The sequence below is a fragment of the Pelodiscus sinensis genome, chromosome 14 (genome assembly GCF_049634645.1).
Source record: "Pelodiscus sinensis isolate JC-2024 chromosome 14, ASM4963464v1, whole genome shotgun sequence".
Classification (NCBI taxonomy): domain Eukaryota; kingdom Metazoa; phylum Chordata; order Testudines; family Trionychidae; genus Pelodiscus; species Pelodiscus sinensis.
Genome location: NC_134724.1, coordinates 44606357 through 44633044, shown reverse-complemented (window position 1 = coordinate 44633044; position 26688 = coordinate 44606357).

Here is a 26688-nt window from a genome sequence, read left to right as displayed (position 1 = left end):
AATGATAATTTGCACGTAGCCCCCATGCACAGTTGTCTGTAAGCTATGCACTTCTGCAGATGCTCAAGGGAGATTCCAATGCTGCCCAACTGATTAACAGAGCACCCACAGCTAGATTTTGTTTTTCCTTGTGGTGCACATTTGAGTAACGCCTCCGTGCACATAACTAAAATTTATTTCACACAAAGGCATAAAAAATCTGTACATAGATGGAAAAGATTAGAGGCAATATTGCCCTCATAGTGTGCTGAGGTTTTTTTTCTTCCTGGTTTTGCAGGTAGCTTGTTAACCCTTCCCCCCATCATACTCCTTCCTCCTTCGAACAAAAGCACAAACATACTCAGAAAAGTATGCAGTTAAAGCCTTGTTCCCCTCGAGTTATCAAGACATAAAGAGGTTCCAAAGGGGCACTCTTTGGCTAGATTGACCAGTAGGTGGAGCCTCAGGGGAAGGGTTGAAGAGAAGTGTAAAATGGATACAAATGAGGGCATGACAAGGATTCTGAAATGAATGTGGCGAGCCCGTGGAAAGAAAGATAATGCATTATTCAAGAAACACAGCACCTTGTGAATACATGATTGTGAAACTCCACAGGTAGAAGGCTGTTCTTTCCTTGATACACGTCTAGTACTTGCATGCACAGATCAAGGGGAGAATAGAAATAGAATAGGCCACTTAATTTTATTAGATAGGTAATAATGGTTTTGTATTTCTGTTTTCCCCGAATTTATTCTTGCTACGGAACACCTGACAAAAGAAGAACAGATTTGAGAGAGCCACCTTGTTCTCCCATGCCTATTCAAAGAAAGATTAATATACTTCATTCACAGGCACTGTCTATCAGATGCAGCAGTGTTTGAAGTGTGTATTGGAACAAAACCATGCCTTGTAAATACCAATATAAACAGCAGAACAATGATGTAGCATCATCTTCCATGGAGATTTTCAAGCTACAATATGATTCAGGATTACACTAAAACATACCATACATAGGTTTGCACTCTCTGACCCAACATGGAAAATAAGAAATACAGTGCATCAGGCAATTCATTTCTATTCACTCTGAATAAGTTTGTTTTTGTAATATCCTCAAGTTTGGCATTATTGGGAATTATGGCACGTGATAGGAGGTCTGCATACAATTTGACTCAGATTATTCTATCATATTAATTTTAACAGGTTTCTGAATAAGAATGCCTTTATTTCAATATAACTTAAAATCAAAGGACTTAAGAAAATAATCAACTTTTTAAAAATGAAGAAATAGGGCATTTTCACCCACTGAGAGATTTACACCAAAATGACAGTGTGAAATACAACTAATTTAGCTATTTTAGCTCTGGGTTTTGTGCAGATAAACCCCAAGAGAAATGCCAAGGCCCAAAACAACTATATTATTTCTGCACAAACCAGGACAGGATGTTTTCATGCCATTAGCAGTTACCATGGAAGTAAAAGCAAGCAGAGGAACTCTGAGCTATATGCTCTGGGTTATGATTAGTTGTGCAACAGGAGTGTTGCCCATCCTCAGGGCTAGGCTATGTACCAACACACAGGGAGAGACCATGCCTACTATGAAGTGCTTACAGGCAACAGGAAAGGGGCAGGGATAATCATTATTAGCGCCATTTTGGGGACTGAGGCAAAGAGGCCAAATAACTTACCCCACATCTGGACGCTATCTCTGTCCTCCAGCGTATCTACTTCTCCTCAGGTACGTCTAAACTACACTTCTCTGTCGACAGAGAGCTGTAATTAGGCACATCAAAATTGCTAATAAGGCAGGGATTTAAATATCCCATGCTTCATTAGCATAAACATGGCTGCCATTTTTTTTCAAAACGGAGCTTCTTTGAAAAAAACCAGCCATCTACATGTGGACCTGTCGAAAATTAAACCATTTTTTGACAGATCCTGTATTCCTCAAAAAATGAAACCAACCGCCAGCCTGACATCGAGCCGTTGATCACTACCCATTGGGTCCGACAGTCTAGCCAGCTTTCTATCCATCTTACAGTCCATTTATCCAATCCATACTCCCTTAACTTGCTGGCAAGAATATTGTGCAAGACCGTATCAAAAGCTTTGATAAAGTCAAAAGCTTAGCTAAAGTCACATGCACTGACTTTCCCATATCCACAGAGCCAGTTACCTCGTCATAGAAGCTAATCAAATTGGTCAGGCATGACTTGCCCATGTTGACTATTCCTGGTCACTTTTCCCTCTTCCAGGTGCTTCAAAATGGATTCCTTGAGGATCCCCTCCATGATTTTTCCAGGGACTGAAGTAAGGCTGACTAGTCTAATTCCTTGGATTGTCCTCCTTCCCTTTTTTAAAGATGGGCACTACATTTGTCTTTTTCCAATCAACCAGGATCACTCCTCATCTCCATGAGTTTTCAAAGATAATGGCCAAAGGCTCCTGCAATGACATTCGACAGCTCCCTCAGTACCCTCGGATGCATTAAATCTGGGCCCATGGATTTATGTATGTTTAGCTTTTCTGAATAGTTCCTAACTTGTTCTTTCCCCACCAAGGGCTGTCCACCTCCTTCCCATACTACATTGCCTAGTGCATTTGTCTGGGAGCTGACCTTGTCCGTGAAGACAGAGGCAAAGAGAACATTGAGTACTTCAGCTTTCCCCACATTATCTGTCACGAAGTTACCTCTCTCATCCAGTAAGAGCCCCACACCCTCTCTGATGACCATCTTATTGCTAATATTGCTAATATGCCTGTAGAAACTTCCATGCATTCTCGAACAATATATTTATACTCCTACCTAGTCATCTGTCCATGTTTCCACTTCTTGTAAGCTTCCATTTTGTGTTTAAGCTCACCAAGGATTTCCCCGGTAAGCCAATCTGGTCGCCTACCATATTTGCTTTTCTTACTGCGCACTGGGATGGTTTCTTCCTGTGCCTTCAATAAGGCTTCTTTAAAATACTGCCAGCTATCCTGGATTCCTTTCCTCTTCATGTAAGCATCCCAGGGGATCCTGCCCATGAATTCTCCGTGGGAGTCAAAGTCTGCTTTTCTGAAGTCCAGGGCGTGTATTTTGCTACTCTCCTTTCTTCCTTTGGTCAGGATCCTGAAATCTACCATCTCATGATCACTGCTTCCCAGGTTGTCACCCACCTCTACTTCCCCTATTAGTTCCTCCCTGTTTGTGAGCAGCAGGTCAAGCTGTGTGTGGCCTCTGGTCGGTTCCTTCAGCACTTGTACCAAGAAGTTATCCCCAACACTCTCCAAAAACTTCCTGGATTGTCTGTGTACTGCCATATTGGTCTCCCAACAGATGTCAGGGTGATTAAAGTTGCCCATGAGAACCAGGGCCTGCGATCTGAAAGCTTCTCTTAGCTGTACAAAGAAAGCCTCATCTACCTCATCCACCTGAGTCGGTGGTCTATAGCAGACACCAATCATAACATCATCCCTATTGCTTCCACCTCTAAACTTAACCCATAGACACTCAACAGTCTTTTCTCCCTCTAAATACTGGAGCTCTGAGCAATCATACTGCTCTCCTACATATAATGCAACTCCTCTTCCTTTTCTCCCTCGCCTGTTCTTCCTGAACAGTTTATACCCTTCCATGACAGTGCTCCAGTCATGTGAGTCATCCCACCAAGTCTCCGTTATTCCAAACAAATCATAGTTCTTCGACTGGGCCAGGGCTTCTAATTCTTCCTGTTTGTTTCCCAGGCTTCTCGCATTTGTGAACAAACACCTTAGATAACCAGTTGATTGCCCTAACTTCTCCATCTGAATCAGGGGTCTTCTTCTCCATCTGAATCAGGGGTCTTCTTTTGTTGCTCGTTCCTCCTTGTGATTCTTCCCGGTCTCCGACTTCCTCACTTACCTCAGGGCTTTGGTCACCATCTCCCAACAAACCTAGTTGAAAGCCCTCCTCACTAGGTTTGCAAGCCTGCCCACGAAGATGCTCTTCCTCTCTTGTTTAGGTGGATCCTATCTCTTCCTAACAATCCTTGTGGCCAGAACAGTGTCCCATGGTTGAAGAAACCAAAGCCCTCCCTCCGACACCACCTGCACAACCACGCATTTACTTCCTCAATTCGACGATCTCTAACTGGACCTTTTCCTTCAACTGGAAGGATGGACGGGAACACCACTTGCACTTCAAATTCCTTGATCCTTCTTCCCAGTGCTACATAATCTGCTGTGACCCACTCGAGGTCATTATTGGCCGTATCATTAGTTCCTACATGGAGAAGCAGGAAGGGGTAGTGATCCAAAGGTTTAATCACTTTCAGAAGACTCTCAGTCACATCCTGAATGCAAGCTCCGGGTAAGCAGCACACTTCTCGAGACTGCAAGTCTGGACGGCAGATGGATGACTCAGTCCCTCTTAGGAGGGAGTCTCCAACCACCACCACCTGTCTTCTTCTTTTGGTGGTGGTGGTCATGGAACTCCCATCCCTAGGGCTACACTTCCCATGCCGTCCGGTAGCTGGTGTTCCTTTCTGATTTCTTCCCTGAGAGGTACCTGCCAAAGCATTCTCCACCGCAGTGCCTGTGGAGAGACCCTGACAGCGGTTACTTACCTCTACAGGAATGGGGGATACCTGAGTTAGACTCCTTCTCGAGGTTATATGCTGCCAGTTTTCTTCTTCAGTCTAATTAAATGAGTGCAACTTTTGTGGATGGACTCTCATATCTTTTGAAACTGGCTATACTGGTTTAATTTATGCCTGTATGTTTACAAGTGTGGCAAAAATGATAATTTTTTTAAAAATTGGTTATAAGAGAGATAAAGCTCAAAAGCTGCATTTATTTAACTGAAGGAGTATAAAATTGTATTTTTAGTTATATTGATGCAACTATATGTGTAAAGCAGGCCCAAGATTTTAAAAATCATAAATCCAACTGTTTCTCTTCACTATGTCATTATGCTTTAGTTTAACTAAGAGTTAAGGCTACTAATTGAAACAGCTAGTAAAATATAATATGCTTATCACAGCAACAGAGGCAGTAGGTTGAGGGTCCAGGAGTAGAAAATAAAATCTACTTTTTGAGTAAAAATAAAGACAAATATGCATATGACTTAGGGAACTATAGCCTTTGACATGAAAATATTCCAGTATTGTTTATACAGCTGGTGGAGGTTTGCCAAATTAAAGAAACTGGGTCAAAGTGGTTCTAGAATAAGGTATTTCCCCATACGGAGTTTTGAAGGCCCTCTCTATTCCATCATTGTTTACAACAAATATTATTTGTTGTGTGTATTACACTAGTACCTAGAGACCAAATGAAAACAGGTCCCCATAGGCACCGTACAAACACAGAACAGTAGCCAGTTGCTGTTTTGCAGAGCTTACGGTATAGATAGGTAATAACATCCAAGAAGTGTAAAACCTTGTATTGGTTCCATAATTTTAAAAAAGATTTTAATGTGGTTTTTTTTGGAGCTAGGGAGTGGTATGCAGTAGAGAGTCTTTTGGGTAAACAGAAAGGAAGTGTTGGTATTAAAGTTAGAGATGGTGAGGTAGGTGGGCTGAAACTGATGTGATATGACTGTGCAAGCATAAAAAACCAATCAGCACAGAGGAGAGAGAATCCTGAATAAAATTAGTCTGATGATACCATCAGTGTCTGAAGGTCTTTGTTGTAGAGCAAGTGTCTCAAACTCAGTTTGCCTTAGGGCCAGTGCCAGTCTTCAAATCCTCCTAGCAGGGCCAGTAGGCACCTCCCTCTGGCAGGGCTCCATGGGATGGGGCTCTCCATGCATCCCCTCTTTCTTGGGCAAGTATAGTTGTTGCAGGTGAGGAGCTGATATCATGGTAAGAGTTGAGCTGGTTTTGCAGTGGAATCCCGTGTCCTGCATGTGTAAGGAAAGCCTGTGTATGCCTTATAGATTAAAGACGTTTTTCAAGCAAGAGTTTGTATATAAACGTGACTCCTGTAATACTGCCACAGAGTCAATGACTGATTTCTGGCTGTGGAAGTTTAAAGTTGCTCAAGGGCTATTTTGACTTGGAAATGGAAGTTTTCCAGAAATGTGGTGATTTTGTGTAACTTGCTCTTTGGGATATTTCTTTTTTTACCTTTTCTCTCTCAGCCCTGTTTTTTGTTGGTTACATTTTGGCATATGTATTTGTTAACCCTTATACATCTGGCAACATTTCCAAAATGTGTGCCATATCACAGTGAAAATATTTCCATCATGTAACTTCAATAACAGTGTGAAGAGCTAAATTCAGGACCAGATGAATAGAACTGGCTCCCGTTCACATCACTAATAGCATATAGAATTGTGCCTAGTGCTGACTTTTGATCGACGCGTATTAATATATTGTAAATTAAACTCCATGTAAAGACCTCCAATGTCCTGATTCAAATTCATTTGTCTTCTGAGTTAAGGTTACCATTTCCAACTCTCTGGTCAACATTTAAAATAATTAAGTAAAATTTACATATTTCTCTGTTAGTGAACTGAAGTTGATCTAGAGAGAGAGTGAGAGGCTATCTCTACACTGCAGGGTTTTTGCACAAAACCGGCCATTTTTGTGTAAAAACCCACAGTGTCCACACCTCAAGCGCACTTTTGCACAAGTAAATCAACAGTAAAATGGCAGAACAGAGGACTTTTTGCGGTGTAGGTAAATCTCCTTCAACTAGCCAATTAGCCCGTCATAAAACGGGATTTTTAGGTCTCTCCTCCACGTCGGTCTTTTCTCCTGAGCCTCCGGTCTTTCGCTCCGTCTCTCTCTCTCTCTCCTCCTGTCTCTCCCCCCCCCCAAGCTCTCTTCTGCCTCCTGCCTCTCTCTTTCTCTTCTCCTCCCCTTCCTGCCTCTTGCTGGGGGGACCGCGGAGCCCAAACGGCTGTTTGGGCTCCGCACTCCCCGTGCTGCATGGGGGGTATGGAGCCCAAACGGTCGCTTGCGCCGCTTGCTCCCACGTGGCGGCCTGGCTGAGCGGCGCAGAAGTCAGCCGAGCGACACGGCGGGAGGCGAAGGGGGGCGGGGCAGTGACGTTCATGGCCAGGGGTCAGGGCCTGGAGCCGCTGTCACACCGCACGTCACCGCCCCGCCCCCCTTCGCCTCCCGCCATGGCTCTTGGCTGACTTCTGCGCCGCTCAGCCGGGCCGCCATGGGGGAGCAAGCAGTGCAAGCAGCCATTTGGGCCCCGCACTCCCCATGCAGCACGGGCCACCCAGAGGGAACAGCCAGCATTTCAGTGTTACAGACTCTCAGACACTGGGCTACTATAATTATGATGAGCCATAACTCCTTTTCGTGCTACAGCTGTTGCACAAAAAGGCACGTGTGGATGCTCCACAGGGGTTTCTTGCGCAAATAGAGCTTATCAGAAAAAAGCACAGGTGCTCTGATGGCCATTCTGTAAATGGTCATCCGAGCTTTCTTGCGCAAGAGCGTCCATGCAATGTGGACGCTCTCTTGAGCAAAAGCGCATCACAAAAGCAATGCGTTTTGAGATGTGAACATGCTGTTGCACAAGAAGTTTTTGCGTAGGAACTCTTCTGCAAAAGACTTCTTGCGCAAAATCCCTACAGTGTAAATATAGCCAGAGTGTAAAATAAGACTCATTAGAAAACCATTGCTAAATTGTTTCATTTATTGCATGGAATTAAGATAACTTTTGTGTTTCCAGTTTCATACAACATTTTGACACTGTATCCTCAATTAATTTTAATAGGCATTCCAGATTAAATTAGCTGAGGATATGGCCCTCAAAGTGTTGTATTTAATTTTTAGGAAAGCCCATCTCAATTTCATTTAGCAAAATATAAAGTAAATTAGTTTATATACAAACAACTATGAACTGGAAAATCATTCTGGACTTTTGCAAATATAGTAAGAGTTACTGCAGTCCAGATCTGAATACTGAGGTGTGTATATTTATAATTTTTATCTGCACTTTATAAGCCACGAATCAGAAACATTTACTTATTTTTTATCATCTTTACCTTTGTTAGAATGTGGATTTGCTAGATTGTAGATCTGATTATATTAATTGCTTTCCCCTATTCCTGATCAGGTTGTTGTACCGTTCACATTGCAAATGGTAGTTTACATTGTACAGCACTAGTTTGCTTCATATGAAAAATCTGCTTGTGGCAATATTTATATGAGTAATGTGGAACAATTGGTATTTTTATTTGCTGCTAACAACTTCCTTTCTTTTAATACTACTGATTAAACTCTTGGGCTGCATTTAGACTGGCAAGTTAGGAAAACTTGCCAGCTGTCTCCACTGGCCATTTGAATATGTGCAAGAACACTGACGATCTAATGTGAGATTGTCAGTGTTCTTCCGCAAATACAATGACTCTCCTGTTCGGGAAAAAGCCCTTTTGCGCAAGAGGGCCAGTGTAGACAGCTGAGAACCGTTTTGCGCAAAAAAGCCCCGATGGTGAAAATGGCAATTGGGGTTTTCTTGCGCAAAACCACGTCTAGATTGGAACGGATGCTTTTCCGCAAAAAGTGCTTTTCCGCAAAAGCGTCAATGCCAATCTAGACACTCTTTTCCACAATTGCTTTTAACGGAAAATTGCATTTGCGGAAAATCACGCCAGTCTAGACGTAGCCCTCGGAACAAACTGAGAGGTTGGGCATTCTTCTGTGTCTCTTATTTTCACAATACATTTTATTAATAAACTGTAATATTTACTGTTTAGTCTCCTAGGGCTGAGTGTACTTTCAGTGGTATGGTACCTGTTTTTTAATGCAGAAACTTCCTTTTAAAACTTACTATCAGTTCTCCAAATTAAACCCTTCATTGTAGGACCACTCCATACTATGCTTGTGCGACAGCTTTAAATTGATCTTTATTCACATCAGTTATAAGCTAAACATGACTTATATTATATGCTCTCTTAATGGTTAGAAACAGTAGACTTTGTTTAAAAGGTTCCCACCCCGGTTTTAGGTGAGGCTGGAGCTAGTAATATTCCTTTTTACTAAGGTTGCTCCTGTCATATCTCTTGATAAAACCCTGGATTAAGTTGCTTATATCTTTGCTGAAATGTAATTATTTGGGGGAAATGGTTCAGCAGCTTTTGAGACTATGGCTAGGGGGAAGTAAATTATTTTCACCTGTTTAAAAAATGTCCATTGACATTTTCTTTGAAAAACTCCAACAGCTCTATGCTGTGGAGCAGGAACTTTGAAATGTGGGAGGGGGTGGCCTTTGTCTCAGGGATGTGTCTTTTCCTGTCTCTGTGATAATCCATCCAAATTTGGCTAAGTGATAAGCCTTTTAAAAATCAGTTACTACCTGCTCAGTAGAGATTTGCTAGAGTTGTGCAGCTTAATTCCTCTATGATTCTGTCTACGCTGTGTGTGCTGTAGCACAGAGATGAGAGGGCTAAGCAAGACTTTTCCTGCAGTTGCTGGCCCTGTATCAGGGAGATTGTCTCTGTTGTGCCTTTGGTGTGCCCACTGATTGTCCCAAGGAGCCTAGAGCAAAAAGGCACTTTAATCATTTGGAGAGGAGACAAGAGCTAGAGAAGAGGATAAGGGGAACAGATTGGGGGAAAGGAACTGGTGTGGGAGGGGAACAAGAAAGAAAGGATCATCCAATGGTTATATCACTGGGCTGGTTATATCAATTAACTGCTCTGTAACAGACTTCCTGTGTGACCTTGGGCAAGTCACCTGGGGTACGTCTAAACTACATGGCTCTGTCGACGGAGCCATGTAGATTTGTTGTTTTGGCAAAGGCAAATGAAGCCGCGATTTAAATGATCACGGCTTCATTTACATTTACATGGCTGCGGCTTCATTTGCCTTTGCCTATAATCCTAATCTACATGGCTCCGTCGACGGAGCCATGTAGTCTAGACACAGCCTTAGTCTCTCTATTTCTTATTGTTGTTGCTTGTATTAGCAGGATGTTTTGGAGCCCCAGTCATGGACCAATATTCTATTAAGTTAGGTGCTGTACAAACACAGACCAAAAGTTTTCCATCAGTAAAAAGGGGGATAATAATCCTTCCTTACCTAACAAGGATATTGTGATGTATTCACATATGGCCATTGTTCCCATAATATGAGTACTTTAGACAGACTGAGTGGATACGAAAATGACCTCGTAAACAAGGAGAACGAGAAGGAAGAAATGCAAATGGGATGAAGAGTCAGTTGTGGGAGAGAATTGTTACTTGCTGGACAAAAAGACTAGCAATTGGAGCAGGGAGCTGGGTTGGTTAAAGGTTTGAGGAACAGATATAGAAGAGGAAAAGGATCCCAGGGAGGGAAACTGGACTGGAAATAAATGGAGACAAGGGAATATAGGTTTCAGGCTGGTTGGCAGCTGAGTGAGGAGAAAGAGAGAAATCAAATGAGCTATGAGAGAGAGGAACTGGAACTGGTGTAGTAAGGAGACTGGACGAGGAAGTGGGGTAGTCTGTGGAGGAGATTGAGACTGGTTGGATGAGAAAAATGGGACTGTGGAAAGGAGCCAGGTACGGGAAAGAGACAGGACTGGGAAGAGACAGAAGAGGTTAAACTTGGGGGGAAATGGGCAGAAGAGTCTCTACTCATCAGATATACTTCCCTTCAGAGGCTGGAAAGGAATTTAACATTCCTCCATTTCACGACCCCCCTACTGTCAGTAAATATCTATGGAACCCTTTGGCAAAGTGTCCCGGCTTCCCGGTGGTGGTCCACACCGCGGATTACAATCATTTTTTTGCTATTATATGCCCTGTTTAAGTGGCATATCTTTGTGGTAGAATGACTGATCGCAACCATCACAAAAACCCGCCTAGATGTAAGAATGATGCCATATGATGGAATATCTGAAAACACACAAAACTGTATTCAAATATTAATAAGCTTACAAAGTCAAATACTCAATTGCTAAGAAATGCCAGACTTGTCTGAACCTTAATTCAACACTTTATTTATATACAGTATGAGATAATCTTTAATTACATATTTACATTCTTTTCCTCCCCACAAATCCCTGCCATATTTAGTGCATAGGATAATTCTGGTCTGGAGATGAATCTGGACTGTGATGAAGGAGACTATTGTCAATACAACTCCTGCCTCATTTGTTGCAGAAGGTAGAAGATATACAGGAAATGAGCCAAAGGATTGCAGAAAGAGGTAAAAATGATCTCACAGTTATGGCTGTTGAATGATCCTCTGGAGAACTGCATTCTGTCAGTGCCTACACCAGAGTTCTTGTGAGATGCTAGGAAATCGCTTACATCAGACTTTTCAGAGCTTGTCACTAAGGCTGTGTCTACACTTAACAGTTTAAAGTGCAGCCGTGGCAACGCTTCAAATTGAAAGCGTGGCCATGGCACACCTCTGTGAGTGGAGTAGCTAACAGCATTGTAGCCAGGTTCATGCTGGCGCTTTCCAGCGTTGTGCTGTGGATATGTGTTTTTTCACACCCCTAAGTCAGAAAGTTACAACTCTGTGAAGTGCCAGTTAGACTTGATTGAACTCTGTGTTCCCCAACTCCTGGAACCTGAGTTAACAACTTACTGAGTTGCAAAGCTTCTGAGCACTCATAGCTCCAATTGAATTCATTGGGATCTGTGCTTTGAACCTATAAGGTGTTACATAACACTAAAAGCACTGTGAAAAATCATATTCAGTTTGCCTCAGATTGGGCATTCAGAAACAGCAGAACCTTTTGACCTCAATCTATCTCAGTTCCCTATCCATAGAATGGGGATAATGCCACCACATCGTCTCCCTCTGGTGTTATGAAGATAATTAATGTCTGTGAAGCACTCAGCTGCCATAGTGATCAGCATCATAGAAAAGCTCATGAGTGAATAAATAAATCTGGTTTCAGAGCACTGTTTGAATAGAGTGCAGTAAATGAGGAGTGGTCATACTGAAAAAAGAACTGCTGCTTTTTAAGTGAACACAATGCATTGATCAAGGTAGAGAATCCAATGGAAAAAATAATACGTCATCTTATAATTAAAACCTGCATTAATGTGCATATGTATAGAAAGATGGAATTAAGTCTACACAGGCAAACCTAATTCTGACATTTTTGAATTTGGAGCGTAAGACTTTTTGCCACCTTAATAGTGTTCTTTTTAAATGTAGTTTTGTATGTATGTGATATGATACTAGGTTGAAAGGCTATTTTTCATAGCCCAGGAACCTTTCATAGCCCAGGAATCTTTGCTTCCTGCTAATAATTAACCCCAATGAAATGTAACGGGTTTGACTGAGTCTGGATGTAGCGTGTTAGATGGACTCAAAGGAAGAACTAGCTATTCTTTATGGTGCCAAAGTAACTCCCTTGGCCATTGAACCTTTGTCTGCTTATTGACCAGGAGTATTTTGAAATATTCTGGAGGAGCAAAGTAGAGGCTTCAGGTTAAATACTGGCCCAGTAGATTTAAGTTGACTTATTTAGCTAATTTTTTTTTACTGCTCCAAAAGTATTTTGTTTTATAGTCTCCTTCCTTCTTGAGTAGCATCTCTGAGTGGTCCGTGAAGATGATGCACAGTTCCTAGGAATTAAGTCAATTTTCCACAGGGTGAGGTAATTGTGTCTACATTTCAGAACTTGCTTCCATGCTTAAACAATGTCTGCAGAGTGGAATACATCTATCATTCATGGTAAACAGACTAATAAAATTCACTATTTATTAATTACCGACTAGTTATATGAGGCAAAGAAGGAGATTAAAAGGGATACTTTCTTTAGTCTATTTAACACACCTAGAGCCAGTGTGTCTAAAGTTATGCACTTAAAAAAATGCTCAGCATCTCTTTAGACACTGCTCTCTCTAACCCTTATTTATTTATTTATTTATTTGTTTAAAATATTTTTACCCCGCCTCTCTATTTAAAATGTTCGAGGCAGTTTTCTGAAACATTGGCCACTATAAACTAAGTGTCAGAGCACTTTGAAGCCACAGCTCTCATTGATCTAAGTGGCAGTAGTCAAGTCACGTGCTCAATTGCTACTTCCATGAAAGTCCATCTGGAGCTGGACTTACTCTGCACTTCTGAACATCAGGCCCCTTATTTAGGCGATTAGGTGTGTGGGTTACAATTACATACTGATTGAGATTATGCTTGGAGCATATGAGTTGTGAATTAGGCTAGTAATAGCAGTAAAGAGGAAATGAGCAAGAAGTCTGAGGTTTGTTACAGAATATTTAAAAATACTTCAGATCTGATAGTTTCGTAACACAAAGCTACTATATTCCAGTAGCTGCTTCATAAGAAATAAATTCCCCCTGAGAGTTTTTCCTCTCACGTCACAGAGGACAAAAAGAATTCTAACACATCCTTTAATGACGTCTACCGTCTCTCATTAATTTTCAAAAGCTAGAGTAAGCTCCTGCACCGTTTAAGACTCCCACATCAGGGTCCAGCATCCAGCCTTTACAGAACACCTAAGATTCTGTGCTATGTTCTCAGGCAGGAGTGAGTTTCTGAACAGTCCTAAACTCCTCAACTGGAGAGAGCCCCTAAAGGCTAGCACAGTCTTCTGATTAAACTGAGGTCCCAAACTGGAACAAGCTCTCCAGCACTAAAGCAGGTTAATTAAACCAGAATAAGTTTCTGAATTCTGGAACAGCTTTTAGAATCTTTGTCCCACCTCAGTAGGTTAAAGCCAATCTGATGTAAAATGGAGGCTTACACTAAACATTAACTTCTCCTAGTATCAAGAAGGTTCCACCAACTCATCACACGAAGTTAATAATATGAGTCTCTATAATTATAAGGATAACTAGTAGGATGAAAGAAGAAACTAACCCTGCAGCTGGTTTCTGTTTTCTAATCTTTTATTGATATTAAAGAGTTTTTATACTCATTAATTACCTTAATTATTTTACAGACCTATTTCTGGTGTTTACAGACTCTTTAATATACTGCTCTATCATGTTAGGCCTTAAATTTAAGACATCCTGGCTACGTCTACACTGGCATGATTTTCCGGAAATGCTTTTAATGGAAAAGTTTTCCGTTAAAAGCATTTTTGGAAAACGCGTCTAGATTGGCACAGACGCTTTTCCGCAAAAGCACATTTTGCGGAAAAGCATCCGTGCCAATCTAGACTCGGTTTTGCGCAAAAAAGCCCCGATCGCCATTTTAGCCATCGGGGCTTTTTTGCACAAAACAGTACTGTGCTGTCTACACTGGCCCTCTTTGCCTGAATGGGAGCAGCACAGTATTTCCGCAAGAACACTGACAATCTTACGTGAGCTCGTCAGTGTTCTGGCGGAAATTCAAGCGGCCAGCGTAGACAGCTGGCAAGTTTTTCCGCAAAAACTGCGATCAGCTGCTTTTGCGGAAAAACTTGCCACTCTAGACACAGCCCTAAGTGGGATTCACATAGGTACTTAGCCATCTCACTCCCATAGATTTCAGTCTCTCTCTATGAACTTAACTTTACTGTGAGTAACCCACTGAAGATTGGACCCATGCTGATTTAGTACGATTGTTTAGCTAAGTATATTCCTACTTAGCTTTATATATTGATGTTTCCACAATCAGAATCTCAACCAGAATTACCTGTTCAGAGAGACCTGTAGAAATAATCAGACTGAGCATGGCAATGAGTCGACATTATGAAAGCTGCCATTTTTATAATAAAAACCATTGTCTCCCTAGGAAAAAGTGACTTTTGCAATTCTCGGCTGTCTTGATAACCAAACAAAAAGAAAAAATAGGGCCTGTATCTTCCCATTAAGAAATATACATATAGGACCGGTGTTGTTATTTGTATTTTCTTATGTGTAGCCAGTTCTATAATGTATAGTATTTTTCACTTTTCTAGGTTTTGTAATAACTTTTAAAAATAAGCAATTTTCCAGACAAAGTTGTAATGTTTTTGTATAAACATTTTTAAAACAAAGATTGTGTTTTCAAACATAAATTGATTCCCACGCTAGAGAAACATAATTGTACTAATAGATGATCAGCATAAATAATTCTTCAACCATTTGATAACTTTTCCATAGATGTCCCTGTTCAAAAATTAACAGAATCATGTCTGGGATGAGGTTAGCCACATATTAAATCTAGTCTCTGTTAAATTGACAAGTTAGAAACAAACAAAAGTACATGTTGCCTTATTTTCACTTCCAGGTTTGCTTCCCATATAAAGAGAGAGCATACTACTAAATGCTAGTGCACTGGTAAAAAGACGTAATTATTATTTTAGAAAAACTGTCTGCTGTTCATGTGCAAGCCAGGTATTCAACAAGAGAGGCAATTTTTGCTAGCCAGTGGCATCAGAAATTCCATATTTTATTTTTTGAGTGACATGCTATACGCTGAGATAATTAACTTATTCATTAGGATACTAACAATAGAATTTATATTTTGTTTCTAATTATGGGCCTAGCCTAGTTCTGCTCTCACTTATGCTGATTTAAGTCAGGAATAACTAAATTGAAGCCAGTAAAATTGGTGTAAGATCAGCTCTAGGCCCAATATAGTATCAAAACATAGAAAGAAAAGTAAAAAAAGTATAGAAAACTATAGAAAAGAATAGACAGATCCCCACTGACAGATTCACTTCCAATCGCATGCTCTTTATCAGAAAATCTATGATCTCAGCAGGGCACATTAGAGAGTGACTTTTGATTTGTTCTACAAACACCTTAAATCATTCACCCTAACACGTATGGGGGTGTTTCTAAAAAAGAAACATTTTTTGAACCAGACAAAAAGAGAGAGTTCCCCTAAGAAGACTGAGACAGTAATGATGGTCCTTTTGAAAGACAAAAATTAATGTCTCACATTTTGTTATATCAGAACCATGATTCTAGATTCCATTTCCTATAGTAAAGGGAAAAATCCTTTCACATGTTTATAGTAGATTTGTTCAATTAAGCCAGCAAAATCCAGATGTTTCTTTATGAAATGTTGACTATAGTGCACTACTTACCTAATTGGGCATACTAATTTTTATTCTGGAATTTTGGCTATTTATCTTCATGCCCTTAGAAAAAATATCCAAAGTTTTATAGCCTTTATGAAGATTGATAAGAATAAACCCTGATTTATTTTAAAGCAGACAGTGCAGGATATCTAATTCTTAAAGTAGTATTTTGCATTATCAGTACTTTGGAATAATTACAAATTTGTTCAGTTAAGAAAATAGCAGTCATTACTCTTGTTGGTCATCTATACAAAGCAGTATTGTACATTTAAAGTCTTCTAAAGGGGAAGAACCATAGTCCAGTGCACTAAGGTCAGGAGAGAAGAGTTCTATGCTTGAGCCTGCCACACACTTCCTGTATGACATTGGGACAGTACCTCATGTTTCTATGATTTTTGGGTTTTTTTGGGGGGAGGGGTTGCCTGTAAAATGGGGATAATGATATTTAACCTTAATTACAAAACACTTTGAGATCTATGGATCTATTACCCCTTTTTTCATTCCAAAGCATCTTTCCAGAAGGAGTACTGTCACCAATTCTTGATCATGGCTTGTTCCTCCACTAGTCCCCGCCTGATCCCTGATTAATATTCTGTCTGTACTATTCAGAGCAGTTGAAGACAGAGCAGGATATATCCACTTCTGAATTTGCAAGTTCAGATCTAGAAAAAAATTTTTTTTTTACTACAGTAAACTGATGTTATACAAAATGTTCCTGAGAAAAACTAACGTACATGCACAGACTAATGTTTTAGTCAAGGCCATTAAATATTATTTGCTATATCTATCTCTAGTACACTATTAATGCTTTTGTTAACCCAGATAGGAAGTCAATACTTAAAACAAATGGAAGACTCTGCAGATTAATTTCTTTGAATTGGTAATGCCACATAGCATCACTGAGTTATATTACATTTTCTTTTCTTTTTCCCACCTTGCTTTGTGCCACTTGCTGTACAGAGTCTACATTTTTTTTCTCATCCAGTAATGGGAGAAAATTCTCATTTGGAGTGGTTGTTAAAGAGTTCTAGTTCTGCTTCCATAAAAATTGCAGCTCAGCCTCTCTTTCAAATCCATTACATATATACAATTAGATTGTACAGAGGTCCAAAATGTAGGGCAAGTACAGCAGACTTCCAATAATCCGGCACTTTTGGGACCTAGGTGGTGTCGGATTATCGGATATGCCAAAGTATCAGAAGGAACTCTGGCAGGGGGGCTGTGACGGGTCTTCTGGGACCCGCGCTGCATCTGGGGAGTGGGTGGGGAACAGCGCGGTGAGGGGCGAACCCTCCGCTGTTTTGCAGGAAGGTGGGGGAAGCCCCGTGCCGCTGCTGAGAGCTTCTGAGAGGGGATGGGAGTGGGCTCCCCACCCCTAAGACTGCAGTAGTTATCCCCAAGCAGGGAGGTGAGGGACGGCGCTGCCAGACCAACCCAGCAGCACCCTAGCTGCTCTGCTCTGCATCTTCCCCAAGTCCACTGCTTGTCAATTTCAGCAGCGGCAGCGGCGGACTTGGGGAGGCGGCGCAGAGCAGCTGGGGAGTGCTGCCAGGTTGATCCCGTAGCACCACCCCTCATTCCCCTGCTTGTCGCCCGGCAGCGCCGAGAATTCATTTTAGTGTTTTTATGTGACTTTTTTAAAGGACACTGTGGCAGGGCATTCGCCCTGCACTGGCCCTTTAAGGGCCCAGCTGGGAGCTATATAAGAGGATGGGCTGTGAGAGCCTGGCTGCTGGGGGAGTAGGAGGTTCCCTGGAGCTAGGGCAGGGCTAGGGGAGCTCTGGCCAAGCAAACCCCCAGACTGCAGGGCCTGAAGCACGGCCCACTGAAGAAACAACAACCCCCGGAAGGGGGGCTCAGAGACTGACGTGGGTGCTGCTCGAGGGCAGTGTCCTGAAGAGAAGGCCGTGGTCTGGACGGAAGAGGGGAAACAAGATAGTATTATATAACCCTGCACTCACTCTGACTGTCTCTTGTAACCAACAAACCATGTGACATTGTGGGATTAAATGTATAGCTATTTGGCTGCGTTCTTGTTGTCTTCACCATCATGTCTACAGGGCCCGGGGGGAGGGAGGAACATACAGTCAGTAACAAAAATAAATCCCAGCCTTGGACAATTCCCCAAACACACCTACATTGACGATCTCTGTTCTGTACACAGTCAGACAGAAATGGCAGCACAACTTCAGATGCACTGTCACTAACACCTACAAGAAGCTGGTTCTGTATCCTGTGACCACCATATCACTCATCTAATGGGATTCACTGACCTAAGGGACTACTTAATGTTGCTTGTCTCTGTTTTCCTCCCCTTTGCATAGGCGAACCGAAGGAATTACTACTCCCCAGGGCAAGTGTGTGTGGGGTGGGCCCAGCTCTGCGCCCCTGAAAGGGCGGGGGCGGGGCAGCTGGTCCTCAGCACCACCGAGACTGCGTTCAGTGCCATCTGGAGCACGCTCCTGGGGCTCTGCATTGCACCACATGGTGCTCTTGCAGTGCTAGGCGCTCTGGGCCCCTTTGAATGGCTAGGCCCCTGGGCAGTTGTTCCCTTTGCCTTTCCTTCTGTATAGTATATTAGAGGGAAGAACATGAACCGTAGAAACTTAAAACAGCTTTCTTTTAAAACTCTATCCCCTTTGCCTGGGAATATACTGCTTGTTATCATAAAGTTGTGAACGAACAATTTATTTATTAAAAGCATTAAAGAGCAATTGACTTATACAGCACTCCCAAGCACAAAAATTTAAGTGTCAAGCTTTGGATCTACTAATCTCAAATTTGTCTCTTTTTTTTTTTAAGAGAACAGTTGAACTTTGTATTCATATAGCTCCTTTTGTGCATGCAAAATCACAAAGTGCTTGAAAAGTCACTTTATAGACAGCAAAGTGTAGCCTTTTAGCGGAGAAACACATCACCACTTTAAATGCAGTGGTGGTGATTATTTTTCTTATCTAATTTAACTACAGATAGATTAATACTCCTTTCTACTCCTCTCATATTCTAAAAGCTAAACTAAAAACAACCAGCGTTTTCTGGGCATTTTCTGAGTGTCCCCAGATTGAATTGGAAAAAGGTGCAGCAGTAGGCCCCCCAAACATGTATCCAAAGATATCAGAGGGGAAAAAAATGCTCCACCAAGCAGCTATTGAAGATGCTATAGGAAATTAGCAGTCTGCTATTGGCTACCTGCTGCAGAAGACTTCACTGGGTAGTGGAATGCTGGGTCAGGGAGGGAAAGTTGCAAGGACCTTTCAAAAGGTTCATACAATTCTCAGAAATATTTAGTCACTATCTTTATTTGAACTCTCTATGGTGTGCTTACTATTAGTTTACACTGAGGATTTAGCAACAGTAAAATGCACGGTTAAGAGCAAGACCTGGGTCTTCACTAAAAGTTAGGGCAACCCAACTGCATCACTCAGGAGTGTGAAAAATCCACACCTTGGGTCCTGAGCAATGTAGTTAAAATGACCTAACCCTTGATGTAGACAGCTCTAAGTAATTTTGTTTTCATCACCTAGCTACAACCTGTCAAGGAGGTGGATTACCTATGTCAATGGGAGAACCCTTCCTGTCAGTACTAAAGAACTGCAGTTGTGCAACAGCAATGTGGCAGATATGCCAAAAGTAGCATTTGAAGTGTAGACAAGCCCTTAGAAATTAACATTGCCACTCTCTAAAAAGACACAATAGAATCTTTAAAGTGCACAGAGCAGGAAAGGCCTCAGCTTAATATAGGATGTGAGACAGAGGATCTTGCAGCACTGTATCCTGTCTCTGTCAGTGGATTGCATCAGATGCTTTGTGGAGGAATTAGACATTTTAAGGACAGTGGACTTCTGTGTGCAAATAAGTCTTCTTCTCTGGATCTTTGTGCAGGGTCAGAGCCTTACTGGAACTAGCTATGGAAATAACTGTTAATGAGTGTGGGTAACGGTGGCACAATCCAAGACACTATGACTTTGTCTACACTGAAGGGTTTTTGCGCAAGAAGCTTTGTGCGGAAAAGATCTTCCACAAAAGCTTATTGGGAAAAGCGCGTCCACACCTCAAAAGCACATTGCAAAAGCGATGTGCTTTTGTGCAAGAGAGCGTCCATGGACACGCTTGTGCAAGAAAGTTCTGATTGCCATTCACAGAATGGCCATCTGTGCTTTTTATGATAGGCTTTTTTGCGCAAGAAACCCCTGTTGAACGTCCACACACACCTTTTTGTGCAAGAACTCTTGAGCAAAACGAAGTTATGCCTCATAGAAGGAGGTACATCTAAACCGCAAAAAGCCCTCTGTTCTGTCAATTGACTGTAGATTTTCTTGCGCAAAAATGCACTTGAGGTGTGGCTGTTCCGTGGGTTTTTGTGCAAAAATGGCTGTTTTTGCACAAAAACCCTGTAGTGTAGACATAGCCCATTAGTCCTAACTAGGGGGATGTGCCCCCTGCTTACTGTGCTCATCAAGCTCCCTCTCGCGGGAGGTGGGCAACCCCGGCTCTTTTCCCACAGCCACTGGGGAGGGCTGGGCTGCAGCCATGCCAGCCTGGGTCCCTTCTCCCTTTTTCCTCCCCCACCACCAGCCTTAGCCCCTTCCCTTCCTCCCTCCTACAATAACCTCCCCCAGGCACAGGGGTGTCTGCCTGCCCCGTGTGGGGTGCAGTGCTATGCAAGTATGCTGTATACACACAGCTCTCTGGGGCACTACAGCCTGCTGAGGTGGGGAAAGCAGCAGCATGGGGGGGGGCCGCTGTCCCACCCTCTTTCCTGTGTGGTTCCCGCCTGCACTGCTCACCGCCCCAGCCCTGCCTGCAGAGCCCAGGCTGACCGGGCTGCCCACCGGGAGCTGAAGGGAAGAAGCAGACAGGTCAGTGCAGAGGCTCCCTGGTTGGCTTGGGGGTGCTCTGGCAGCCAGGGTAAGCGCAGCCACTGGGGAAGGAGTGAGTCTCCATGGGGGTAGCTGGGCACCATGCTCCAGCTCCCCAGGAGCCTGTTGGTAGGGGCGCCCCCACAAGCCTATCTGGGAGACCCAATTCTAGTGCCTGTCCCTGGGCTACTGTCCTAAGCACCGTACCCTCCCCTCCCGCCCCTGGACTGTCATGGCTGCAGTGTGGGGTCTGCTGGCTACTGTGCCATGTTTCTTGGCATTGAAAGCCCTGTGGAGTGAAAGTGGACGAAGCGGAGTTGGGGCTTGGTTTAAAGTAGCAATTCCAAGTGGCAACGGGAAGCAGCGAAGTTGGGCTCGAGCTGGGGGAGAGGGAGAAGGCAGGCAGGACGCTGAGTAACTTGATGATGTCACTCTGTCGTCCCGCAGGGAATTGTTTTTTAATAGAGATATTTTTTAAAATATTATTTCCATCAACAAACAATTATCTTTTATCTTTATGCTCAAAGTGGTCTTGTGCTAACACGATTAAAAATCTAATTCCTCTGACTGATGTCAATGGCTTGCAATGCATAAAACCAAACAGATATTTAGTAGTAGTAGTAAGATCACACATTTCAAGCTGATCTGTTTTTCAATAATGCCTCATTACTCAGATACTAATCTTTTCAAGGCAAGATACCTTCTATTTTCAATAATTTTCCTGCGTCATTAGGAAGTATGATGTTCATATAACCACTGTCACTGGACACACACTATATAGCCTAAGAGCCTTAACTCATGTCAGTCAGCAGTTGACCAGGCAGGCTGTCTTTTGGTTTTACTAATGTCACTTCAGTTAGTTTACCTCAAATCTTTTGAACGTCAGAAAAAATTTAATTCTAACGCAAGGCATTTTTCTGTAACATTAGAGTGATGGTAGTTTCTCTATAGCTAAGGCTGCAACTAAATTTCACTATAAGCCCCTTTTCCTCAGGGCACTGAGTGGAGGCAGATTGAAGGCAGCGTGGGTGCCTTGTCTTAGAAACACAGTCTTAGCTCTACATTTCCTGGGTTTCCAATTTTTTTGACAATATGTATTCAAACTTTAAAGTGTATTATGTGGGACTGTATTGCAGCTCATTTCTACTACAGGGCTGTGTCTAGACTGGACAGTTTTTCTGGAAAATCAGCCGCTTTTCTGGAAAAACTTGCCAGCTGTCTACACTGGCCGCTTGAATTTCCGCAAAAGCACTGACTTCCTACTGTAAGAAATCAGTGCTTCTTGCGGAAATACTATGCTGCTCCCATTCAGGCAAAAGTCCTTTTGCACAAAACTTTTGCGCAAAAGGGCCAGTGTAGACAACTCAGATTTGTTTTCTGCAATAAAGCCCCGATCGCGAAAATGGTGATCAGGGCTTTTTTGTGGAAAAGCGTGTCTAGATTGGCACGGACGCTTTTCTGCAAAAATTTTTTTTGCAGAAAAGCGTCTGTGCCAATCTAGACGCTCTTTTCCGAAAATGCTTTTAACGGAAAACTTTTCCATTAAAAGAATTTCTGGAAAATCATGCCCGTCTAGACACAGCCCAAATGTAATTTGTTGGTGAGTGGGGCCCTACCTAATTCATGGTCCATTTAGGGCAATTTCACAGCTACAGGATTTAAAAAATGTATTGAATATTTAAATCTGAAATGGAGGTTTTATAATTGTAGGGGTCCTGAGGTTTTATAATTGTAGGGGTTTGTGTTCAGGGCCAACCTTACCCATATGCAGAACATGCAGCTGCTTAGGGCACCTGAAAATTTGAGGAACCACGGGGTCTTAATGTCCACCTACCATCTCTCTCTCTGTTCTGTGGCTTCACATCCTGGGAAGAGGATCTAGTTAATATAGAAGTGAAAAAGCCTGCCAGATCTATTAGCAGAACACTGAACCTGGGAAAGAGCCATTCAAGTGGTAATAAAGCTATTTCACAGGCATTTGCCAACCCCAGGTATATACTGTCAGTTTCTGAATTTACTGTGGAAGTCTACAGGATCTTAGCTTGAAATATTTGTAAAGCAAATTTTATTAGTGTACTGCTGAAGATTATAAAATCACACCCCTCTTGCCCCCCCCCATGTGTAGAGTCCCATAAATCCTAAGGACAGCCCTGGTTGTGGTACTGCTAGCCCTACTTCTGCACTGCTCTGGGCAGCATTCTTGCCTTCCAAGTTGAGCAGCTGGAAAGCAGCAGTTGCTGGCCAAGAGCCCAGCTCTGAAGGCAGAACTGCCACAAGCAGCAGTGCAGAAGGATGGCATGACGTGGTATTGCCACCCTTTATTTCTGTGTTGCTGCCGGCAAAGCTGGGCCCCAGGTCAGCAGCCACCACAGTCCGGACACCCAGATCCGAATGCAGCAGTGCAGAAGGGTGGCATGATACGATATTGCCACTTTACTTCAATGCTGCCATTGGTAGGACGCTGCCTTCACAGCTGGGCACCAAGCCAGTAGCCAGTGCTCTCCAGCTGCCCAACTCAGAAGGCAGCACAGGATGGCAATACCACAACCCCCCTCAAGTAACCTTGTGACCCACTTGCAACTCCCTTTTGGGTCAGGACTCCCAATTTGAGAAATGCTGGTTTACTCTGTGAAATCCTTATAGGGTAAAAATACACAAAAGACCAGTTTTCACAGGCCATGATTTGTTTTTCATGGCCATGAATTTGGTAGGGCCTTATTAAGTGTTTATAAAGCCAACTTCATAATTTTTAACATAGTGTTAAAAAGGTTTAATTGTAGTCTCAGGTATAGTAAGTAGTAGTGCAATACAAGGTATTCTGATAATCCATCAAATGTAGGTATGCAAAAATAATAATAGATTTTAAAGATACACTCCAACAAATAACATGCCACATATAATAACTCATCCTTACTCCTTATTTCTTGATATTTAAGCCCTTTGGATATTATACCTGTGGCATAGATGTAACCCACACACTTCCTGGGAGTGGCAAACTGTCCCTTGTAGTGGCACTGAGACCATTTATAGAGAAAAAGAATGATTCTTCTTTATAGCCTTAGCAGCGGGTTAGCTGGCTTTTAGCTCATGTGGTAGAGGCTCATGTACTAAGCTCTAGATGTCCCAGGTTCGATACCATGTATCGGCCTTACACAGACACCAGAAATAATAATATTGTTAGTACTATAAAGGTCTATATTATGAATGTTTTAATATTTATCCAGGCAGTTCCCACATAAGGATATTTGTATGAAACCAATAGTTTTCTTTTTGGAAAGAAAATATGATTTATTTACTTATCAATAGTGATACGTCATTTTGACCAATGCCTATAGTATCTTTAGATGCACATCCTCTTTGGTATGACAGATTTCTAGTGTTTTTTCTCCTGAATGCAGAATATTTCCTTGAAGATATATGAAAAGCTGCTTAGTATAATTAAATCATGTAAAGTATGCAGTTCTGAAGACCTGCAATAGCTCTGCATAAGTGACATGGAGCCCTCAGGCTGATTTCCAAAGTCCGAGCCCTACTGGGTATCTTGTCAGCTTCCTTATTAGCCATGATGAAATTAGGTATTTAGGTATTTTACCTAAACTTATGAATTTATGTCTGTTTATTAATATTACTATTTTGTCACTCTTGCAAAGTGATTGTTGGCTATTAGATTTCATAAAATGTCATCGTTTTGAAACAGAATGGGTAGTATTCAGAAATAGGAACTTCAATTTTTCAGAAGTTATCAGTAAACTACTCATGAAGTTGCTTCCTGAACTGGTTGGGAGCCAGCACAGAGTGACAGTAATGAGACAATTTCCATAGAAGAAGGATCATTACCATGCTGGAGTCTAAATTTTGATGTTTTCTAAGAGGCTGATAACAAGGTCCTACAGGCAGTGCCCTTCTGGTTGTCTTCAGAAAATAATCAATTTGGGGGGAGAAAGAGGGAGAAATGGGGTTTAGTTTGGTTGCTATATTTAAATTTAGCTATAGCAAATTTTTCTCATTCCTTCAAAAACTGTAGTAACCATATTTTCTCATCTTTTGATTATAACCAACTTAGTGTTCATGAAGAATATCATCTACAACATGCAAAAATAAAAAATTCTTGAATTTCACCCAACCTCATACAATTCCCTCTGAAATTGCTGGATTTTGCTTTCAAATTGTCATGAATTAAGAACTTTTCAGGAGAAAAAGTATAGGAGAAAAAAATTCAATTCATAGCTAATGCATTATCAAAGGTTGCTCAAGTCTTGTTCTTGAATAGTCCATAGAAGCTATGGTTTTCAAACCTATGTTTTCTTGGCTAGTTTAGATGATGAGAGGTACAGTCTCACAGAAAACATGCATTTGATTTTCCTAGTTTCTCAATCTGGAGATTTAAAGGTGTTGGATATAGTCCTTGATTTACAAATATTCAGCTGTACAAATGTAGCGCCCCCTCTCCACCTGGTTACCTTCTTTTAAAGCCAATCTCCTTTCAGGTCTGGATGGATAGGTCTGGATTCTTCTGGATCCCGCCACCCACTCAATTTTATTCTTTCTTATTGATGTACTTGGCTGTGCCTCCAGCCCCCCCCCCCCCCACTCCTTCCTAGCAGGGTCACCAGGGCAGCTTGGGAGGAAAATTCTAGCCCAGGATAATCCCCACATATTTGCCAGATAGTTGGAGACTCCCAGAAAATAACAAACACATACACTATAATAAACACAATTATATTAAACAGGAGACAATTATAACAGAACAGGGTAAAATACTATTTTCAGGGTCACCGGTGCCCAGCAACTGTGAGGTTAGTGTCCCGTTGGTACGTGTACTTTGTTGGGGCCCTTGATGACTGCTGACCACACAATCCTTCTCTGCAGTGGTTTAGCAGTGGGGCTGACTAGGTCCAGTACAGCCCAAAGGACTCACACATGGGAGAAGGCAGTAAATCCCTCCACAGTTTAATGTGCTGCAGGTAATAAAATCCCCAAACAAATTCCCTGACTTACTAACTAAAAACTGGTGCACTCACACACTCCAGGAATGACCTCAGGCTGAGAGATGACTCGTCTCTGCAAAGGGCTGCTCTCTTCTCACAGGGGTCCTCTTCAGGCAGGAACCAGGCTGCTTCGGTCCCAGGATTTCCCCTCCCCGCGGAGGGGTGCAGGGCTCAAGATGCAGACCCCACAACTGCACCACAATTCAAACTACAGCCTCCCCCCCAGCATGCAGACCCGCCCAGCAGGCAGCAGCCCTGAACTGGCTGCTAGAGCAGAGCTGACCATGCGGTGACTGGTCTCACCTGGGGAGCCGGAGCCAACTCAGCCTGGCGGGGGAAACCTCCCAGCAAACTCCACAACTGGAATCAACAGGGGAGACACAAACCCAGCGGAGGGATCCTGCCTTCAGGTCCCTAGAGGCCAGTTCTCAGGGGAAACCTGCATGCAGGCCTGGGGCTTACTAGCTCCCACACAGCCAGCCTCCCCTTGCCCTGCTGGCTCCAGACTCCCCTCAGCAATGGCCTCTCCTTCCCCCTGGGAGGGGCATCTCACTCCCCATGGGTTGCCGGGCAGACTCTGGCCCGGGGGGGGGGGGGGGGAGCCAAGGCAAACTCAGAGCCTCTCCCTGAGCTGCCAGCAGACAAGGCCCAGGGAATCCAAGCAATCTCCTTGGGGGTTACACAAACCTCAGAGTCTGTCTTCTCCCTGTATATGCTGCATTAATGTCCCAATTCTGAGCAGCAACCACGTCAAGTTCAGCACATCCCAGGGGGTAAGTTCACTTTTGCACTGCCTTGATTTTGGTGTTGCTCAGACCAGTATTCAGCATAAATTGGATCAGCCACAGAGTCACTGCTCTGCAGTTATAGCTTATCCATCCGGTAAGTTAGGATATTTAGAGTTCAGCATGATCTGGCTACCTTCCATTCTTTCCTCTATGTCTGTCTCTGGGATGTCCCTTGCACATCCATAT